Source organism: Misgurnus anguillicaudatus, chromosome 25 (assembly GCF_027580225.2).
Source record: "Misgurnus anguillicaudatus chromosome 25, ASM2758022v2, whole genome shotgun sequence".
Taxonomy (NCBI): Eukaryota; Metazoa; Chordata; class Actinopteri; order Cypriniformes; family Cobitidae; genus Misgurnus; species Misgurnus anguillicaudatus.
The window spans coordinates 14,966,911-14,989,660 of NC_073361.2; the positions used below are offsets into that span (position 1 = coordinate 14,966,911).

At 37.8% G+C, this 22,750-nt stretch overlaps 1 long non-coding RNA gene across 2 annotated transcripts in view; it reads right to left on the bottom strand.

The window, feature by feature from the left end:
• Positions 1-5,026: 5,026 nt before the first annotated feature.
• The window catches only part of LOC129425908 (uncharacterized), a 34,517-nt gene continuing 16,793 nt past the window's right edge, over positions 5,027-22,750 (bottom strand). Inside the window, exons 2-3 of one of the 2 annotated variants that reach the window (XR_008638223.2) lie at positions 9,182-9,413; positions 5,027-5,596 (exon numbers count right to left, since the gene is read on the bottom strand). This is a non-coding gene — a long non-coding RNA (uncharacterized lncRNA). Of the gene's footprint in view, positions 5,597-7,551; positions 9,414-22,750 lie in introns of those variants that run through there. The other variant, XR_012368127.1, reaches the window with a different exon arrangement.

Sequence of the window (22,750 nt, forward strand, 5' to 3'; positions counted from 1 at the left end):
ATGGAGGAGTTTAATTTAAATGAACTCTAAATAAAGCAAGTGGAATGGATTTAGTCCATTTTCTTAAAAAAAATCCAGATAATTTACTAACTACCATGTCATACAAAAGATGTCTTTCTTTGTTCAGTCAAGAAGAAATTATGTTTTTTGAGAAAAACATTCCAGGATTTTTCTCATTTTAATGGACTTTAATGGACCCCAACACTTAACCATTTTAATGCAGTTTAAAAATGCAGTTTCAAAGGACTCTAAACGATTTCAAATGAGGCATAAGGGTCTTATCTAGCGAAACGATTCTCATTTTTGGCAAGAAAAATAACAAAATATGCACTTTTAAACCACTTCTCGTCTTCCTCCGGCTGTGTGATGAGCCAACGCGACCTCACGTAATACGTCATCACGTTAAGAGGTCACGGATGACGTATGCAAAAACTACACTCCAGTGTTTACAATTGTGGAGAAAGAGGACCGTTCCGACGTTGTTGTTTGTTGAATGATAATAATTAATGTTTTTGTGTCAGTTTATTGTTTAAAATGGTCCGCAAATGTGCGTTTCATATATGTAACACGTGACCTTTCCACGTCATTAAGCAAATAAGTGAGGTCGCGCTGGCGCGTCACAGGACTAAAGATAGACGAGAAGTTGTGGTTTAAAAGTGCATATTTTTATTTTTCTGGCCAAAAATGACAATCGTTTCGCTAGATAAGACCCTTATGCCTCATTTTAAATCATTTAGAGTAACGATTTTAAACTGCATTAAAACTGTTAAGTGTTGGGGTCCATTAAAGTCCATTAAAATGAGAAAAATCCTGGAATGTTTTCCTCAAAAAACATAATTTCTTCTTGACTGAACAAAAAAAGACATCAACATTTTGGATGACATAATGAGTAAATTATCTAGATTTTTTTGAAGAAAGTGGAATAATCCTTTAAGGAAGTCATTGCTGTAGCTAAAATGTGGAACGGAGTTTAATTAATTAGGGCATTCCTCTAGTCTAAGTGGAATGGATTTGACTGGCGCTCTGACAAGTGAACAGATATGCGCTAAATTAGAGAAAATATGAGTAGGTCCAATGTTACCGGTCTTGTCCCCACATATATAATAGTTCCCCATGAAATGAAAAGTTACACAAATCTTTTTGGAAAATGAGACACTCCTTGGGAAAGGTCTGGCACCTGCTAAAACAACATGCAAAGCAGCTATAGATTAATTATAAAATATATCGGTGGAGCGTGTTTACATAATACAAAACCTCAAGTGCATTACAACAGGTGAGCGAATTTCTTAAACATCTTGTTGCCAGAGGCTATAAACTGTTATGCAAAACGCACATTCCACGTCTCATTTCAAACAAGGGCTTTCCGGTAAATGGCATATAATAGCCTCTAACTAAAGGCAATAGGACAAATGTACTCTTTTAAAGGTTGAATTAGCCATATGAAAACAAATACATGGTACTGCAAAAGCCTCGGTCTGTTCATAGTTGCAAAGCATAACGTGTTTCAATTCAAACAGCTTAGTGCATGTATACTTCAGTGGAAAGAATAATGACATTCCTTTACTGACTTTCAAGCATAGCTATAAATCAGCGGCGATGCTTTTATCATATATTATATGACCTTTGTTCCAATTCAAATAGCTGATTCAAGACAACAGTGGATATGACCTAAGATTTCCTGGTATGAATGCACATTCTGTTGACCAGAGCAGATGTAGACATTTTGAAACTACAGTGAGATCTCGATGTTCTCCAAGATGAGGAGCGGCCGGATCACATCAGCAAGATATTAAGTGAGAACACAATCAAAAGGGATGTGAAACTTGACTAGAAGAGAAATGCACATACAGATATCCTTGCAGGGACATTTCCTTATGATTTCCTTGCCCGATTCTGTTTTAAAAACTATTGCATGCCACAATGTTACACAGACGACGAGTGCTGTATATGGCAAACCAAACCTAAAATATTTTAAATGATTAGTTTCAGTTTTGTTTATTTCAGTTTAGTTTATTTACATTTATATCAAAAACAAGGCTGGCATAAGTGCTGTACAGAGTTAAAAATAGCAAATACAGCAAAAAAAAGAGAGCTGGTACTTCACAATACAAAGTCAACCAAAAACCAAAAGCAACAAGACCAGGACACGATCCTAAACAAAGCATCCCTCTCCATCTATTACGCTTGACTGTAAATGTCTATCAACATCACGTTTTATCTAAACACAGGTGTTGCTCTTGGGAATCAGCTGTTACTGTCTTTCAACATCCTGGCAGCCTATTATCAAGCACTTTTATCTCTAATTGCAGTAAAAGAGAGAGCGGGAGAGAGAAAGAGAGAGACTAAGGGAAAGTTAATCCCAGAAATTACTGCTCACTTAAACATGTCCTGTCATGAAACTGCGTCAAACCGCTTTAACAGGTTGTTAAAGAAGTTGCTGGTGTAACGCTGTGTGCTACACAGCCAGATTTCTCACACAAAGCATCTACTGTCAGACTGGGAATAATTTGCTATCACTATTGGCAGCCTAAAATTAAAAGAATGGTACACCCAGAAAAATAAAAATCAGGGTTTGCTCTGTTGTATGACTTTCATTTTCAGTGGAATTCAAAGGCGGTTTTATGTGCAATGTTTATTGCGCTACCATAAAGCAGCCTATATGACTAACACTTTTCTTTATCATTATTAAACCTTTGTGTGTGAACTGTTTCTTTAAAGCTGATACAGTATGTGTCTCATAGTTAGGAATGTATCACACTCATGATATCGCAAAGTGTCGGACGGCACCTGATCAAATAACTGTACAATAAAACAAACCGCCGAACCATAAACTTGAAACTGTTCAAACATAAGAGAGATTGCGTTCATTATGTTTTATTGCTTTACAACCATGAGAAGTACAGTAAGGTTTTTGATCTCTCTTAAGCTTTCCATATATGTACAGTACATCCGAAAAACAGGGGCGCCAAATTCTGCACTCTCATGAATGTTACAGTCTGCAAAGTTATTTACACAGATCAGTAAATCTCTGACTTGCACTATAACTACACCATGATGATTACAATGAAACCATTCTAGCTTTGTTGTGTCACCACCTTGTTGTATATATTTATTGTTGCAGAGTAACATATCTTTAACTATATCTATATTTGTGCGTCAGCTAATGTTTCCTAAGAATTCAAGTGTACCACCGCACACATATAGATATAGATATATTTGCGATGGGCTTAACATGTTTTATATAGAAAGTTCTAATAATAGTAGACTAGATAGAAATGTTGGTAACACTTTAGTATAGGGAACACTTATTAATTATTAATTATGACTTTTGCCTCAGTAAACTCCCAATTTACTGCTAATTAATAGCTAATAAGTTAGTTGTTGTAGACGTTAGGTTTAGGTATTGGATTGGGTTAAGGGATGTAAAATATGGTCATGCAGAACAAGGCATTAATATGTCCTTTATAAGCACTAATAAACAGCTAATATGTAAGCTAATAAGACACTAGATAAAACTGAGAATTGGTCCCTATACTAAAGTGTTACCGAAATGTTGTAATCAACCGTTAATATATTATTAGTAAATCATATAGCTGTCATATCTGTGATTAATTTTTTTTAACAATTGTCCAGCCCACAACTTTCTGTACATGCCAACCCACCATCATACTTAGGACTCAATCTGCCGACAGATGTTTAGTATTAGCACACTATTGTTATCATACCATAAAATGTTGACAGTGCAAAATCTTTTACTGTAAACCTGGTGGTCCTGGAAGACTGAGCACATACTGATACTTGTCATAAGCACAATACTTTCCATTCATTGAGTGGATTATCATTAATTTAAAGATAAGAGTATATTGGGGACTGAAGAGGACCCGCAAGGGTTTGTATTGGGTCCTTTGTTCTTTAATTAGACTGTAGAAGGGCATAGCAGGGCATTTACTCAAGAGACAATAACTTAATGGCCTGCTTACGCTCACTGTGATTTTATTGCTGGGGGTTGCCAGATTATTGCATTTTTATCAATGGAGGTTGTTGAAATGCCAAGCCATTTTTAGGCAGAGACAAATCACTGACAATGATAAGAATCAGTTGACCAATAAAATCAAGTCTTGTTACTCATGTTTAACTATCATTGAAAATTTGGGTCATTGAAAATTTTGACTTTGGGTTGTCACATGATGTCAGATCTTAAAAACAGAATTAAATACTCAAATTATGGGCAGTTGTGGCCTAATAGTTAAAGTTGGGCTTGTAACCCGAAGGTCATCGGTTTGAGTCTTACAGCCGGTAGGTTGTAAACAAAGGTGTCCTTGAACAAGGCACCTTTCCCCCAATTGCACACTGGGTGCTGCAGGGATAGCTGCCCACTGCGTGTGTGTGTGAGTTCATGACTTAATGGGATGGGTTAAATGCAGAAGTCAAATTTCGATTATGTAAAATACTTGACAATCACGTCACTTTCATTTAACACATTTCCTTAAAATATGCAAAGAAATTGACTGATGTTTCCATTCTCTGTCATACATTGTAATTTTACAGGTTCATTGCCTTAACAACATGAGCATGTGAGGAGCAGCGGGGTGTGAATGCATTGCCGCTGAAGAGGTAGTGCTGCACAGACACGACGCTAGCTGCTGGATATTCCTGGGATGGTGACGATGTTTTGGCAGGAATGTGTAAGAAGGGGAGAGGCTCTTTCAGAAAGGACCAGCTTGACACATTCACACGCACACACATGCACACACTATCTCTAACCTATAGCCTGATTCTATAGGGGACAGACACTGAGAATGCACTGAAGTCAATGGGGTCATTCAAATACTGACAAATGCGACTTTGAAGATAGACAGATTAGGAGATAGATATTTAATAGATAGTATTCATTAAGATAATACAGGATAAACACAAAGATATCATTTAAGCAATTTGATTATGTATAAGAGCAAACAAGCTCATTTTTTACAGAGGAAATTTTTATTGTTTTTTTATTAATGGAGTTTTGCTCTTATGTGTCTTTGAATTATTGACCTAGTTCCAGATGTTTCTTCTAAAATTATACAGACAATGGTTAAGATACAGTATGAATATAAGGCTATAAAATTGGTTGATAATATGGCTTAGATTATTTTGTCTTTAAGGAATTTAATGAGCAATGTTTGAATATCGTGTTTTTGGTTGAAGAGTGTTGACATTGACTTTTGAAGTTCGGGAGGAGACACAAGTGAGATCATTGCAGTATTTTCTCAGGTTAAACACTGGCGAGGGGCTAGATATGTTGGGCCATGGTGCTGATGTAACCTGCAACATCCCAATTGGAAACTTTACAATGCACTTGTTTATTATTATTATTATTATTTTACTATTATTATTATCATCATCAATGTCAAGTTAAAGGCACACGTATTAAACACTTCCTCCGTCATGATCCGGAATAAAAATAGCGATTCCATACTGCTGTTGAAGGCACATTCCCATTCATGTGACATGTCAGAGTACTTGATCTATTAAGTGTTACTCTGAAATGAAACCCAAGTGTTCCTGGATGGATGCTGATGGATCCTGTTTGCACATTCCATGTTAACACGACCTCAAGAAAAAAATATATTCACAGTTTTTTTTTAAGTAAGACCGTACATCTCATTGTACATTTCCATTCTCTGTGATCTTACAGACCGAGACCAGTTTTGTTAGGTCAGCATCGGGCCTGTATAAAGCACACTATGTAACCGAATGCACAGGAGGTAAAGTTTTTTTAACCTTCTCTCATTCCATAAACCCTCATAGCAGGGGCTTTTGTGAAAGACATGAAGAGGACTAAGCGACGTATGTGTGCATGAATGCATGCATGCGTGCGTGCGTGTGTGTGGCGGGCCGCATTGATCCAGCATGAAACCGTTCTGTGAAACACAAGAGTAAGCCATTCGCAGCAAGCTGTTCGCCGAATCGTCTTTCGGCAAATTCCCCTTGCTGTAACGCGATACGACAGGAATGCGCGCCTCTCTGTCCCATCCAATCGGTGGCAGGCGAGTGTAATGGTGCACCATCAATGATGAGCAAGGTCTCATTCATCGGCTCTCTGCTCATTCACCCCTGAGTCAAATAGACCACAGGTACTTCACATGGGGCTTTAGAAATCTCATATCATATTTTTTTTATGGATGTCATGGAAACATATTTTCAGACATTTTAAAATAATAAAGAGCTTTATTGACAAAGTATTCAAAAACACTTTTATAACAAACAAATGAAGAGACACAACAACTAATTTCTAAGTACTTGTTAAGTCCTGTTTTCAAGTACAAATACCTAAAAAATCATAAAATGAGATACATTTACTTGAGAAGTCAAGTGACTTGTTTTCTAAAAAAAAAGCGATTAACTAGGGTAAGAAAAATAAACTTGAATTTATTTTTATTTTTTATTAAAACTACAATTATTAAGTACTAAATTCAAGTTTACTTTTCTTACCCCATTAGCAGATTTTCTTTTAACTCACTCAGCAGAAACTCACTTAATTTTGATTATTTTGTTCAGAAAAAAATACTTAAGGTGCGTCCCAAATCACACACTTATACACTATTTTGCATTTAACACAATTCATTTTAAAGGAAAACATCACAGTTCTTCAACATTCCACCACGTTCTTCTCTCAACCCAGACAAACCAACACATACCCCTCCCTTCCCAATGCATGCACTCAATCGTTCCACAGTGCATCATAAATATGCCAGCATCCAGCCCAGCCCCACCCATTCATCAGGATCCAAACAGGGATGAATAACTTGGTGCGCGGGTGCTGTAACATCAAGTTTGAGCGAGAGGGGGAGTAGTCAGGAGTGATGACGTTACTGCGCCCGAGGTCGAAGTGCTGCAAACTAAGTGCTCTTCCGCTATACAATATAGTTCTAATTATTTATCCACTTAGAAAATCGCCAAATTTTATATTGTGCCACCATACTTACTCGTGTAACTACTCATGTAACAGGCTTTAAATAGGGAAAACATGGAAGTGTTTGGTGGCTTCTAAATTCATCCCTTTTTGGATCCCAAGGAATGAATGGTGCTAGGCCAAATGCCAACACATTCACGACGCGCTGCACAAAGATCAAGTGCACGCACTGAACAAAGATAGGCATGCATCAACCCGTCCAAGCCGATGAAAGAACATAGCAAAACATCCAAAAACTGTGGTGTTTTCCCTCAATCAAAAACTCTTTTGAAATACGGGAGCCTCTCTGATTGATGTATCTCAGGAATTGTAGTATCTACAAAGCTTTGATGAATCAGCTGAATAAGGGGCGCTTTACATTTTGCATCTACAACCGCGCCACTTTCCTTCTTTCCAAAGCGCTTAGGCGCTCCCGTAGCATTTACTGTTGCTAAGCAACCCTAGCATTGCCTGACGTTGTGCCGAGCACCCACCGGCAAAAAAAATTATTGCCGCCACGTCATTTTGTAGTATAGGATGCAATTCCCATTTTGCATCCACCACGTGGAATACACAACCGCACCGCTTTCTTTTCATTTTTTTCCAAAGCACTCAGGCGCTTGTGCTCCTGTAGTGTCTTCCATTGCTAAGCAACCATGAGCCACACTCTCCATAGATTCGGTAATGCGTTAACATGCATTGCTTCTTATATTTATGTAAAAATAATCCGAAAGGCCTGAAATGTAAATGTCGCCTTAATAGTTTGGTGTTTACATAAAATGTTTTTAAAAAAGTACACTTAAGTACCCAAATGATGCATTCATTTAATGACGCGTGGGACGCTGGGCACTTCATGCAGTTTTGCTTAATTAGCGGAAGAGGGGCGGGGCTATCAGACATTGTGAGAGTAATATACTATATACTAATTGGCTATATTACTCTGTCTCCTCTCCACTAATAAGCTGGTGTGTGGTGGGCGTTCTGGTGCAATATGGCTGCCGTCGCATCATCCAGGTGGATGCTTCACATTGGTGGTGGTTGAGAAGATTCCCCCATTCATATGTGGTTCACACCAGGCACGTTTGGGGTGTCAAATTCGCATCTAGTTTGCCGCTTGAACATTTTGAGTTTACTCGCTTCATTCACGCATGAAAGGTGCGCGTGAAATTCTAGTCATTGAGACATTTACACGGAAATTTGCGTCATGGGAGGGGCTTTGGCGACTCTGCTCGCTTTCTGTAATCATGTCACTACTAGAGCAAGCTCCTTATTGGTTAATGCGGTGCGTTTTTCCGCCAAAGTAAAACATTTTCAATTTGCGCGTTTGCTGCGGCAACGCTCAATTCGCACCATTCGCGCGAACTAAACACGCAAATGAGGCAGAATCCCGTCTACCGCGTCGCGCTAAACGCCTCATTCGTCAACGCATCTTCACATTGACTTAACATTGAAATCACTTGCGCTTGACGCCTCTACCGCGGCTGGTGTGAACGCAGCATCACATTTGGGATGATACTCTTCTTAAAATCATCTAGTAGATGGTAAAGTACTTTGTGCTAAGTTAAGGTGCACAGTGTATAGTATGTCATTTGGGGAGAGCATTAAAATGTCATTTTGCTTCTAAATTAAATTATGTTGACTTCATTCATTATTTTTAAATATTTGTACCAAAAAACAAGACAAATATATGAAGTAAAAAATATTTTTTGCAGTGCAGAATAAGAAAGTAACAAATGCAAATAACTTTTGAATAAGAGTTGATACAGTATGCACGATGTATATAAAGTCTGTAGGTCCTCATACACATACACATCATTTACACATCTTTGAGAGCAAATCATTGCTATACTGTAAATCCTTAAATTAATATTGGACTGTTTTCAAATATATAGAAAGGTTTTACAATATTTCTGTCATTTAAACTTTGTTTGGCTTTATTGTAACAAATTTGGTTTAAACAATGGTTGATCAATTGCCATGCAATGGCTAATACTGTACATTTATTTAATATAATACACTTGCAATTATACAATAATTTAAAGTGCATTGCTAAAAAAGGCCAAATGTTGGCCGATGAACTTTTACAGCGAGAATCTGTTTGCATGAAGAATAGTTTACTGACAGACGTTGAAGCTACAAAAAATATATTAAAAATATATATATAAACACATGTAGAAATAGTGGGATGCACAGATGTGCAACGTTGAGTTCAGTCGAGTTCAGAGTAACTCAAAACATCCTTACCCTTTTACACATTTTTACGCCCACCGTGTAAAAGCCAGCTGTCTGCAGCCAACAGCAGGTCCTCATCTTCTCACAGCAATGCAGCATCATTGACTTTGATGACAAGGAGCTGTTGGCTCACAGGGGGCAAAGCACGTAGGTCTTCTCCTTAAAAGTTTGGCGTGATTCGTTTGTGGCTCCGGTTTCAGGCATCCAAGAGAACGGCAGGCTGACTGGCAGCTGTTGTGAAGGTCTGTGAGGAAATGAAGGAGGCATGTAATCAGTTTATGGGGAAGAATGGAGATGACTAAGTGATACTAAAACACAGCATCTACGCTAATTAGGTTTGTAGAAATCCCAGCATGCGATGCATTAGGACGAGGACGTCTAATTGTCTCTTCTGTGCCATTTTCGCTTGTAGGACAGGAGAAACTTATACAAACTGAAACGAAAAGTTTTGTGTCATTTTCTTCACAGTATTATTCACAGAGGTGATTTCCAGCCGGTGTTTTGTCGGTGAGTGAATGCTCAGTCAGAAGGGAACGCTGATGAAAGGTTTCACTTAATCTCACTCAGTATATTTTCCTTTAATTACTTTGACCTGAGACATTTCCTTGGGATTCGACTGCTTAAACAGGTTTGACAGGACTTATTGATGCTCTCTAAGTGCATTTAAAGCACATTATCACGTATTTCAGTTATTTTAGATGTCAAGGCAAGCATGCTAACAAGCCCGAGGAGATGCTCCAGAAACTAAGCTTCAGCCTACTAATAGTAAGAAATGAAGACTCATTTTTGGAAAGTGGTGTGTAATTTACCGTGAAAGCTTTTAAATGTGACTTCAATTAAATGTACATTGAGTCAGTCTGTCATCTTTCTTTTAAAATTTGGTAACAGGTTAACACATGCCACAACCCGAGTTCAGCTTGAGAAGCTTTAGAAAGAAGACTAAAATATGGTATATACTCTACGATAACTGAAAGCTAAGAATAATTGACTAATCCACCATCTCTGATAATGTGAACATGTGTATGACTTTCATGCTTCAGTAGATTACAACAGTGGCGGCTCGTGACTGCTCATCTGAGGGGCGCAAATTCAAAATAAGTGTTCGGAGTATCATGTGAACCATGCGTATCAGGTGTTTTGTCAAAATAAGTGCCTGCTGCACACGCGTCAACCCGTTTATGATAACAGAGACGCTCACATTCACAAAATACACGCAAGACACTCCCTTAATAGTAAACTTTGATTACGCATGAGATTATGTGAGTATCTGGCAAACCCGAGCATCTTTTTACAACGCGCAGAACACAAATTTTGAAGTTATGAATCACACACATAACAGGCTACATACATGTTGTGACGAATTTCGCATCGAGCGCCCTCGAAAAAAGAAGTCACCGGCCGCCACTGGATTACAAGAGTAAAGATTTTTAACGAAGTTAAAGGAAAAGTCTACTCATTTTCAATATTAAAATATGTTATTACCTTAACTAAGAATTGTTGATACATCCCTCTATCATCTGTGTGCGTGCACGTAAGCGCTGGAGCGCACTGCGACGCTTCGATAGCATTTAGCTTAGCCCCATTCATTCAATGCTACCATTTAGAGATAAAGTTAGAAGTGACCAAACACATCAACGTGTGTAAAGAGTAGTTAAAGAGTTTAAGTTTAAAAGAGGAACTACATTTTATGGCGTAATAGCACTTTTGGGAGTACTTCGACTTGGCGCAGTAACACACCTCCCTCTCCCATTATGAGAGTGAGAAGGGGAGCGGACTTTTCAGGGGAGTCGAAGTACTCCCAAAAGTGCTATTACGCCATAAAATATAGTTCCTCTTTTAAATCCGCTTAGAAAAGCGCTACGTTTTATTCTGTACCACCAAACTTGCTCGTATAACTACTCGTCTTAAATAGGAAAAACGTTGATGTGTTTGGTCACTTCTAACTTTATCTCTAAATGGTACCATTGAATGAATGGGGCTAAGCTAAATGCTATCGAAGCATCGCATCGCGCTCCAGCGCTTACGTGCACGCACACAGATGATAGAGGGATGTATCAACAATTCTTAGTTAAGGTAATAACATATTTTAATATTGAAAATGAGTAGACTATTCCTTTAACACTTTCAGAAAATAACGCAGGAGTAGCGTAATTCTAACAAAACTATACAGAACGTAACAAAACAGTTGAGGAGTTCAGATGCAAACCCTCTAAGTGCGTCTGACATGTTTTCTTGTATATTAGCATTTTTTTTATTAGGCTCTTATGTTTAGGTTCAGTAATTTCACTTGAATGTAGTCAGTAACAGCAATGTCTTTTTTTTACAAGTACCTCTTTAGTCATTGGTATTTAACAAACTTAACTGTCCTTGGCTGCAAAACCCTTTAAAGTCGCAATGAAAGTAAAATAAAAACTGTACTTTGTTTTGTAATATTGTGGTATTTTTTTACAAATGATTTATCTGTGAGCTTCATTAATTTAAAAAAAATCCTGTGCCCACATAATCTTTAATCAAAATCAAAATCTCCTCCCCTCCTAAAAATGATCTCTCTTTACTTCCGGTCAAAATGTATGGCAGGTGCGCGGGGTCCGGGAGAATATCGCTGCGATTAGCAATTAGCAACACGACCCAACTTCAAATGATCCAATCAGATCTCGATGGCCAAATTCAAATCCAGCCCTGCCTTATTTCATTTCAGAGGCCGGTTTTACTCGGATACACGTCACCACTGTGAAAATAAGGCAATTGATACTTCCGTTTCATGGCGACTTTAAGTGCATGCAAGCTTTTTTGGTAAAAAAACTCCACTTAAAAAAATTCACTTCTTTGGACATAGTAAACAATTGCCAAATCACTAAAGAGGCAACATTGCAAATAATGAAAGTAAGAATGTAAAAATGAAGAAGCTTAAGCACATATTAGGGGGGCGCTGTGATCTATGTGACTACCGCATTCGGGTTGTATTCAGGTCCAAGTACTCACAAGGGACTATGGGTGTAACGATCCGATATTCGTATCGATATTAGTCCAATATTGGCGAAATGGCCAGATCAAATATTGTAGAAGTCGGGGAGTGCAATCCAATCTGATACCAACACGGACCTTAACTGTCATGGCAACTTGGCGTAAAGCGCAACTTGCTGAGCAACATAGTGGCGAGTAGAAACCGTAGCTAAAGCATAAACAATATATGAGACCTGTCCATCCTTATCATGTCTGCTGTTTGGAGTTATTTTACTTCAAGGATGAAAACTCAAAGCTGAGTGCAATATATGTAACGTAAGCGTTTTGAGAGGTGACAGTGGTGGTGACAGTGGTGGAAGTCTGGGACACTTGAATCGAATATTTTCGTTTACATTCCAAGTCTCTTTTCATTTAGGAGTTGAAAGTTAAACATTCAGACTGTGAGTTAAATCCATTTTAAATGGTTAGTTTTATACATGTGTTTCACAGTTCAATCCCAAATGTTACACTGTGGAAAAACTATACTGTAGTAGTGTCTACCATATATGTTTTTAGTGCATCTACTGTGCTATTAGATGTATTGCTCAAAATCTAATTTTGTCCCTTATGTTCTGTACATTTTGTAATGGATGTACTTTTTATGTTTATCATACTTAAGTTATGGTTTACTTCACACGTTTACTTTACATTTGTATGGCTAACAAATGTGTTATTTGCAGCTTAATAGATTAAAAGGGCAATAGAGATGGTATTGGATCAGTATCGACAGATAGGCTACTCAAGGTTGTGGTATCGACACCGGTATCAGACATGGTGGTATTGTCCCAGCCCTTGTAACAACGACACATCAATATGGATTGATACATCGATTACATTTCTAATGATATGATGCATCGATGCCACACATAACATATCTATATGAGATACCTTTATTTTGACACTCTGCGCATCCTTATTCCTTGATGTAATGTCCATCTACACATCTTCGCCATAGTGTGCCTTTTTTAGTTATTTTCGTCTGCTAGTGTCAGCAAATGAATGTGATGCAGCAACAAAGCAGTTGTAGCAGTGAAAACACAGCGAAAGAGACAGCAGGGTTCCCACACCTTAGTTAACTTAAAATGCAAGGACCTTTCAAGGACTTTCCAGGTCCAATACCCTTAAATTCAAGGACTAAATGTGGGGACCCATTTCAAGTGAGAGCAAGGTTACACCTTTTAAGATACAATGTAACAGTTCACTTTCGAGGGAACTCGTGCTGCGGTGACACTTTGGGTAAGTGCGTCTAAATGTGTATATCAAATTCAACCAATGGTGAGGCTTAACGACAAAGAAAGGGTGACGCAGGAGCCAGGAATTAGTTATATCGCTATCTGAAATATTGACAGCATTACCGGGACGCAGGAAGTATGGCAAGGTAGACGCAGTGTCTCGTTCCCTTCTCAAGGAACAACAGTTATATACGTAACCCAAGACGTTTTCATGTGTCAAACACAACTATGCACAAATCACAATGAAGACAGTTCAGTTACTATCCCTCACAAGGTGAGTTGTCCTAGTTACACAGTGTGGTGCTCTCAGCTGTTGACTACTGGGACTATACAACTGCTCTCACTGTTCATTTAAAAGATGGGGAGTCATATATGCAGCTGCAGCCTATAAATTAGAGGCGTTAATCTTGGACAGGCATGTCACACAACAAGTGCATTTCCTGAATAGAGCCGGGTTGGATGTTTCGGGGGACTTTCTCTTTCACGTTAGATGTTGGTTCGCGTGTGTCTTCTGCATCAGTATGTAACTACTGACCCTGATCCTAACTTTAGATTGCAAAGCAACTGTTATGCATCCAAATGTAATTGTATGCATTACTGGTTTAAGACTAAAAATTATTTTTAAGAATTGCACAAAAGTCCCTGTGATATTCTGGACCCTGTATATGGTTTGGGTCTGTACCACTTTGATCACACACCAATGCTAAGAATTAGCAATAGTATAACTGATGCTTTCCGTTAAAAACACCAGTAATGAATAATTATTGGTTATGACAGTCCCTCATGACAGTTTTGATGCCAAGTCTGCTGATACATTTGTGAACTTCTTCACTACTGAAATATGTAACTAAACAATCCACGCCCCAACAAAGACTTTCCCATCTTTGAAGATGTAGGTCTTGAGTTTGCAAAGATGCTGTTGAGATGTGCAACTTCCTGTTGGTCTCAGTAAAAGTTAATACTTTGAACGGTGTAGCACAGTACCACCAGCTGTCGTGATATGTACTGTACAAACAGTGTGGTTTACAGTACAGTATTGTGTAGTAGCGTGTAAACTGGAGTTGTGCATTGTGCCGATTAATTCACATTTTTATTAAACTATAGGCATAAAAACCAAGGCTGATTAAAATATCCAAACTTAAAAACTAGATAAACTACTAAATCTCACTAATTATCTTATCAGCTGTTCTATCTATTCCAAACACTTATGGCCATGTAGTTTATAACCTAAGGACAAGTAGAGTATTTAGAAGTAGTCCGTTTTAGTCGTCCTAATGTGACTGCAAAATGATTTACAGTTATTTTATCTGTCCATCATAATGAATAATGAGCAGTTTGCTTTATCCGCCAACAGCATACAGCCAGGTGACAAGATCTGATATATTCCAGATGTCTTCTTCTGTGACTGGCAGGTTAGTTGGTCAGTGTTTTAGTTGGAAAAGCAGAAAATGTTCCAGGTAATTTCTATACCGTTCCAGGTAATTTCTTATTCCATTGCTTCCTGTCAGACATTACTAAAGACAATGATATTAATCAATGTAAACTCACTGGCTTTCCTTTTCCTGTGAATCATATTGGGATTTAAGATGAGTGTGTGCAAAACTTACTTGTGGGTTATGATGATCGGATGAGCGGATTTAAAAGAGGAACTATATTGTATGGCGTAATAGCACTTTTGGGAGTACTTCGACTCGCCTGAAAAGTCTGCTCCCCTTCTCACTCTCATAATGGGAGAGGGAGGGTGTTACTGCGCCGAGTCGAAGTACTCCCAAAAGTGCTATTACGCCATAAAATATAGTTCCTCTTTTAAATCCGCTTAGAAAAGCGCTACGTTTTATTTTGTACCACCAAACTTGCTCGTATAACTACTCGGCTTAAATAGGAAAAACGTTGATGTGTTTGGTCACTTCTAACTTTATCTCTAAATGGTACAATTGAATGAATGGGGCTAAGCTAAATGCTATCGAAGCGTCGCAGCGTGCTCCAGCGCTTACGTGCACGCACACAGATGATAGAGGGATGTATCAACAATTCTTAGTTAAGGTAATAACATATTTTAATATTGAAAATGAGTAGACTATTCCTTTAACTGTTAGGATTAGGAATGTGTAGGAGTGTATGTAAGGATCTCATTACTATTGACCAACTTGTTCCAAAGAAAACACGTATTTGAGTTTTTATGACAAGTATATGATATCATAAAAATGGCAGCTTTCCCTGTAAATGTTTCTTTATCACCTAATGGAAAAGGACAAGAAGTCAATATCTGATGGTCTAGACATGGAAAACTATGCTATTAGGGATGCCGACTATCAAATATTAGTTGTGAGGTTGCCAAAAATATACAGAAACACCGGTGGTCTAAAGATAGAACATGAGGAAAGCTGAAAATATTTGCACAATAGTGTGACATGATGTCTACTGTCCTGCCAAAACATATACACCCATTTTCCAAAGCAATATTAGAGGGTATGTGATGTGTGTGCACTGAAAAAAGACATTGAATTCAGAAAAGACGACACTGTAAGGCCACATATGCTATTCTTCACTGCAGTTTTGGGCTGGGAGTCAATGTGCTATTTTGGGTCTGTCCTGACCTCAGAACCTAGTTTGAAAGTGCGTTGTAAAATTACATCAGACTAGTGTTATCAAATTGCAATGCATATCTGATTTCTAACAGATGTTATGTGATGCATTTGTTATTTATTTATGTGCGTGCGGAATATCTGTGCAACATACAGAACTACAATTATCATAACTGGTTTCATAAACACCCTACATGTAATCCATTGGCTGGACAAACAGGTACCCCATTGGTTGTGATGCTCTTGCACTTTTTTTAAGCTAATAACAGGGTTCCTACACCTTAGTTAACTTCAAATTCAAGGACCTTTCAAGGACTTTCCAGGTCCAAAACCCTAAAATTCAAGGACTTAATGTTGGGACATTTGAAGTGAGAGCAAGATTACATTGTGTTACCTTTTAAGATACACTGTTACAGTTCCGTTTCGAGGGAACTCGCGCTGCGTCACTGCGGTGACAGTTTGTGAACGCCTTCAGGCGTAAGTGCGTCTGAATGTGTATATCAAATTCAACCAATGGTGAGGCTTAACGACAAAGACAGTGTGACGTGGGAGCCAGGAAGTATATCGCTATCTGAAATATTGCCAAAGACTGCGTTACAGGGACGCAGGAAGTATGGCAAGGGAGACGCAGCGTCTCGTTCCCTTCTCAGGGAACAACAGTTACAGACGTAACCCCAGACGTTTTCATGTGTCAAACACAACTATGCAAAAAAGCATTTTAGTGTGAATCTACATTCGCATACAAGATATAAGCATTTAAAGCGAACAGTTTAGCACGTGTGCTTAAAAAAGTATTTTTATGATATTATCCAACACTACACAGAGAATTATATGGGGTTTTTTTCCAGAAAACTTCTTGCATAAAATAGATTCAAGCACTTTCAATGACCTGTATCTGTGTATGTATATTTTCAAAAACTTAGCAGGGCCTTAAATTTTTCCCCCAGATTCACAAATTTTCAAAGATTTCAAGGACACGTGGGAACCCTGCAATAAAGGCCTACCTAAAGTTGTCTATACATAAGTTATATCTTAATTTTAATCTAATACATGCAGTTACCATAGATTTTCTCTTTTTCTAAGTATTTAAAATTTAAACAAATTCATTATTTCCTCTTTGCCCATACTGTTTTTCTCACGGGCTCAAATAAAGAAATGAATATCTTCCTGTGAGGGCGTGTGAGCGTCCGAGAGGTCAACAGATCAAAAGGGTCATAGAGGTCCTAATGTTGTCAGGATGCTTCGGGTGTTGATTGAAAAGAAATTGAAACAGTAAGCTAGTTCAGTTTTTACGTATACGCGAGGGTACGCAAGGGTCTGATGATTTTTTTCATCAGAAGAGTACGGTATGCACGCACTGCACGTACAGGAAAATGTAGTATGTAGCCCAGATGCATTGAATTTTGTCGCAATGAGCATGCGTTGAACATCTGTGTACACGTACGAGTCAAATAAACTATGATTTGGTGTGCGTTCGAGCATGCGCATTCATTCGTATGCAAGTAACATACTCCAGATTTACCCTTCAATGCCGACTGTAAAGAAATTATATTCAAGTCGGAATATCAAAGATGTTTCATATGCCACCATGGATGTAGGCTAGCAAAGATATGATGAATACCTTATTTACTGGCTATATGATCAAAGAAATTAAGAGCATAGTTCAATGTTTCACTTGCTTGCACAAATATTCACCGCCGTAATTCATCCAGAGCCTCTCTCCGCTAAGCCTTTGTGTAACACTTCTGTTTAGAGGCGAGTGGAGAGAACATACTTCATTTATTTCTCCGAAAGCCTTTGAACGCTCCACAAGAGCACTAAATATTTACTGGAGGTGTGTCTGTTTGTTTAAAGTGGGAGACGCTGAAGGGGCCGGCTGATGGGGGTGCTTTAGACAAAACACCTCTTGGGTTGTGATGACTGCCAGACCACCAGGCTTGTCTTGTCCATTGAATGCTACCACCTCTTTGCCTCCTTTTGAGGGCATGAGGGAGCATAAAGTCATGGACCTGCACTAACACATCTTACTCTTTTGACAAAATCCATGCAGGTTGGTCTTTAAATAAATTCATAACTATATTTTCATTTTGGAACTATAAAATGTTAAAAGGGACATATTATGAAAATCTGACTTTTGCCATGTTTACGTGCTATAATCAGGGTTCCCACACCTTAGTTAACTTCAAATTCAAGGACATTTTAAGGACTTTCCAGGTCCAATACCCTCAAATTGAAGGAGTAAATGTGGGGACACATTTCAAGTGAGAGCAAGGTTACATTGTGTTACCTTTAAAGATACATACAGTTCCCTTTCGAGGTGGCACTTTGGGAACGCATCCAGTGGTAAGTGTGTCTGAATGTGTATATAAAATTCAACCAATGGTGAGGCTTAACGACAAAGACAGGGAGACGCGAGAGCCAGGAAGTATATCGCTATCTGAAATATTGCCAAAGACGGCGTTACAGGGACGCAGCAAGTATGGCAAGGGAGATGCAGCGTCTCGTTCCCTTCTCAGGGAACAACAGTTACGTAACCCGAGACACTTTCATGTGTCAAACACAACTGTGCAAAAAAGCATTTTGGTATGAATCAACATTCGCATACAGAAGATATAAGCATTTAAAGCAAACAGTTTAGCACGTGTGCTTAAAAAGTCTAGAATTTTAATGATATTTTCCTACACTACACAGGGAATAATATAGATTTTTCAATGCATAAAATAGATTCAAGCACTTTCAATGACCTGTATCTATGTATGTATATTTTCAAAAACTTCCCAGGGCCTTGAATTTTTCCCCAGATTCACAAACTTTCAAGGATTTCAAGGACCCTTGGGAACCATGTATAATTGGGTCCCCAGTGCTTCTATCAACCTAAAAATTGTTAAAAAGAACAACCCAGTAACTTAGTTTTGGTAAACCATTCTCTGCAAGCATGTGAAAAAATAGGTAATTGAAATTTGGCTCCCCTTGTGATGTCAGAAGGGGATAATACCACCCTTGATTCTGCACTATCCAACCACACCACTGCCATTTAGTGCTGAGACCAGCTCATTTGCATTTAAAAGGACACACCTACAAAATGGCAATTTTAACATGTTATAATAAATTATCTATATGGTATTTTGAGCTAAAAACTTCACATATGTACTCTGGGAACACCAAAGATGTCTTAAAAAAGTCTTGATAACACTATGATATTTATTTTTCAATATAAAGAGCTTTCTCTATACATAAATTGTTTTCTGTAGAGGTAAATGCTTGTATGTATACAGCATCCATAGACATGTTGTTTCATGGATGAACACTTCGATTTGTAGACCCATTACTGAGGTATGCACTGACTCAATGCATTATTTGGTCAAAAGAACCTACTGACTTGCTGACAAAGACTTCAATAGGATTTCACTGTGTGGCAAGTGTCCTGACTTACAGTTATTTGTTAAACGTTGTTATCAAAGACTCATCTGTGTTCATTGCTAATGAATGGAACAATTGACACCGACAAGCCTTAACAAGAAAGAGATGCAGATATGAAAGCTATAGCTCCGGGTTTCTCTCTTTTTGTGACTTCCCACTCACCTCCTGCACGCGTAATAAAAGGACACGAAAGCACGCAGCTCGATTTCCTTTATTGCTCCTCACACTTTCGTCCTCGAGCATAATCTCTCACATGCTGTCATGCTGAGAAGCTCCAAATGTTTATGTCCCATCAGTCTTTTTCCTCTGACTGCTTTGACCCTGTCGAACCCCTGCTGAGTGACTTCTGACCTCCCACCTGTTACTCACTGTCACTAGTTTTGAAAAATAGGATTTGAATGGATCAACCTCCAAAACATTTTTTCAACAATTAACCGAATACTAATAATCTGTTGGTTAAATTTGAAGGTGAGTTATATTAAAATATACTTAAATCATGCCACTAGACAACTAAAGCTGGGATACACTCTTTTATCCGAGCTTTAGATACAAAGACAACTTTAAGTAAGCCTCATTTGTGGCTTGATTTACCATTATGATGCTTTTTGGTGCTACCAAATCATTGGTAGACACGCCAACATTGACTCGACCAATGGTGTAACGTTTGGGTGGGACTATCTGTTTGGAAGACAAATAGAGGATGGGAAACATTCTGGAAACCTGTTTAGTTTGATGATGTAATGGCACAGAGGTACGACACTGTCCGAAAAAATGTCAATAAATGTTCCCTAGCTGTTCCTGGGGCGATTCCCTTTCAAAATAAGTACACATTTGCACCTAAAGAGTTTATATAGTACATCAGAAGTACATATGGGTACCAAATATACATACATTTGCACCTAAATTGTACATATTGGGACCTTGTGGCACCAGTAATTTGTTTTGTATAAACACCAATGCATTGAATAATTACCATATTCGCGTAGATGTGTTCAAATGATGACTAAGTGATGACTCATTTAGTAGTCGCTTAATGTTTGACCATTTATAAAGAAGTCCTTGGACCTTATAGTCAAAACAAAATGGAGTCTACTTACTTAGATTTCTAATAAGCATTGAATATTTTGTATAAACACTGGTGAAGAATTGTATTATCTGCAGCAATATGGGAGCCGGCTGTATAACATCCAGTAGATGTATTTTTCCCATTTAAATTCTATAGACAACACAGGCTTGCAGAACACATGATCTGTTTATATTGAGAGTGCAGATGTGGTGGTCATGTAAGGATATAGTCTACTCTTCATGAACTCAATCCCAGCAGGTTTTCTCGGACATATGGGACTGTCTGGCTGTATGGAGAGACTGACTGAGAGAATTTCTTTGAAAAGAATTAACCAGATTCAATACAGAGCTAAAACAGGTAAATAAAGAACTAGGGATATATAAAAGGTTTGTAAAAAAAATCAAATAGTCATCTTTACTGAGGATCCATTACAGACTACAATTAGGTATGGGCCATGTCCACCCCACACATACACTGTAAAAAAAAAAAGTTGGTTCAACTTGAAAAAGTAAGTTACCTGGTTGCCTGTAAATTTAGTTTTAAGATTGAATTCAACTTTTTAATATATTAATTGACAACAATTTTTACACAACTTTTTAAACTTAAGCATTAACTAAAAATATCAGGTATTAGAAAGTACTGAATATCTATGTGCATTTTGTTTTCACTAAAAATAGTAAAACGTCCAGATACTCATTTCAACATACTACAATTTATAAAATGTTGATTTTAAATACCATTTATGAAAATTGGGACGCAGGGAGTCTGCTGAATGCAGAAAATGCAGACACTTTAAAAACGTAACTAATGTTAACTTAAAAATAATTGTAATACCAAGAGTGCGAAATGCTGAAAAACGTGACATAACAGGCAAAGTTTGCCTGTGTTTGTATATGAAGTTTTCAGATGCAAAAGCTGCTAAATGCCATCTCCATCAAAAATGAGATATTGGATATTGACCAAATGCATGTTATTAAATGTTCATGAAATATTTTCGCTTCAAATCTGCTTTATTGTGGCCTCAAGCCTATAGGGTGACCATACGTGCCATTCTTCCCGGACGCGTCCTGGACAGGATTTCGGTGCGTCTTCCGGAAGTTGTATTTGTTGACCGCATACGCCAGGGGTCGGCAAGTAACTTTGGCCGCGGGCCAATATTTTTTTTAGCCAGTAGATGGCGGGCCAACTGTTGTTGGCACACTTACGTCTTATTTTGAATTAGCCTAGTATAGGCTATCTGATCTTTTGTCAAGAAACATTGTCTTTATTTCCTATTTAAAAGACGAAAGACGGCATTAAAAATTGCTAAAAACATGGTAATGGGTCTGTGTATCATTCGTTCAATCGTTTTTTTTTTCAAATTAAAAACAAAAATGAAAAAATTAACCACCAGGGGTTTTCTGATTGTGTGCTCAGATAAAAAAATTAATTACTGGATTAGACATTTTTTTTATTGAACTCCTTTATAGGCATAATATATCAATGAAATCATTTTAAACAGATCAAGTACTATAGTGGTAATATTACAGGCATTTATGCTCTCCTGAAATACTCTTACAGTCCGACTTTTGAACTATTCCTTTTTTTATTAATATTTATCCGGGACAGACACATACACACATAAGGTTTAAGGAGGTCTCCGCTGGACTGTTTTTTGTCCAGCTCCGACAAGGTTCTATTCATTCATTCATACACTTTGTGTTCACCCGCTTTATTCCCCGTTCCTGACGGGTCCGCAAAACTTAACGTCACGTTTCCAGAATCTCACATTCAAATGTCTCTAACGAAAAGAGACAGATAATTTTAAATGTTATACAAAAATTGTGTTCGTGCCAATAAAAATATTATTTTAACATTGTATTCATTGTATTTATAATGAAATATAAATAATAAATTAAATAGGACAAAGCCTCTCACTCAAATTTCTCACCATCATAAACCGAGTTGGTTGCGGAGTTGCTGTTCAAATTGCTGAACATCCTCCTTTGCCAAATTTATAACGTTTTAAACGGAGGTAAAGATCAAAGAACTATGCGTTAGGAAAATTAATAATGGCTTTATTTTAATAGACGTGTAAAACCATATTTTGGCGGATTACTTTCATTTTTTTTAACGAATTTACCTGCCCATTTAGTCTTAATAATTAACGGTAAACGAACTTGACTTGCTGTTTTCGAAGGCAGGTCGAACCTTATGTCGGGCTCGAGCCCCAAGTTCAAGTAGCAGAACACAACAGTATTCCTTTCAAATCTACTTTAAAAGTGTATTAGTTAAA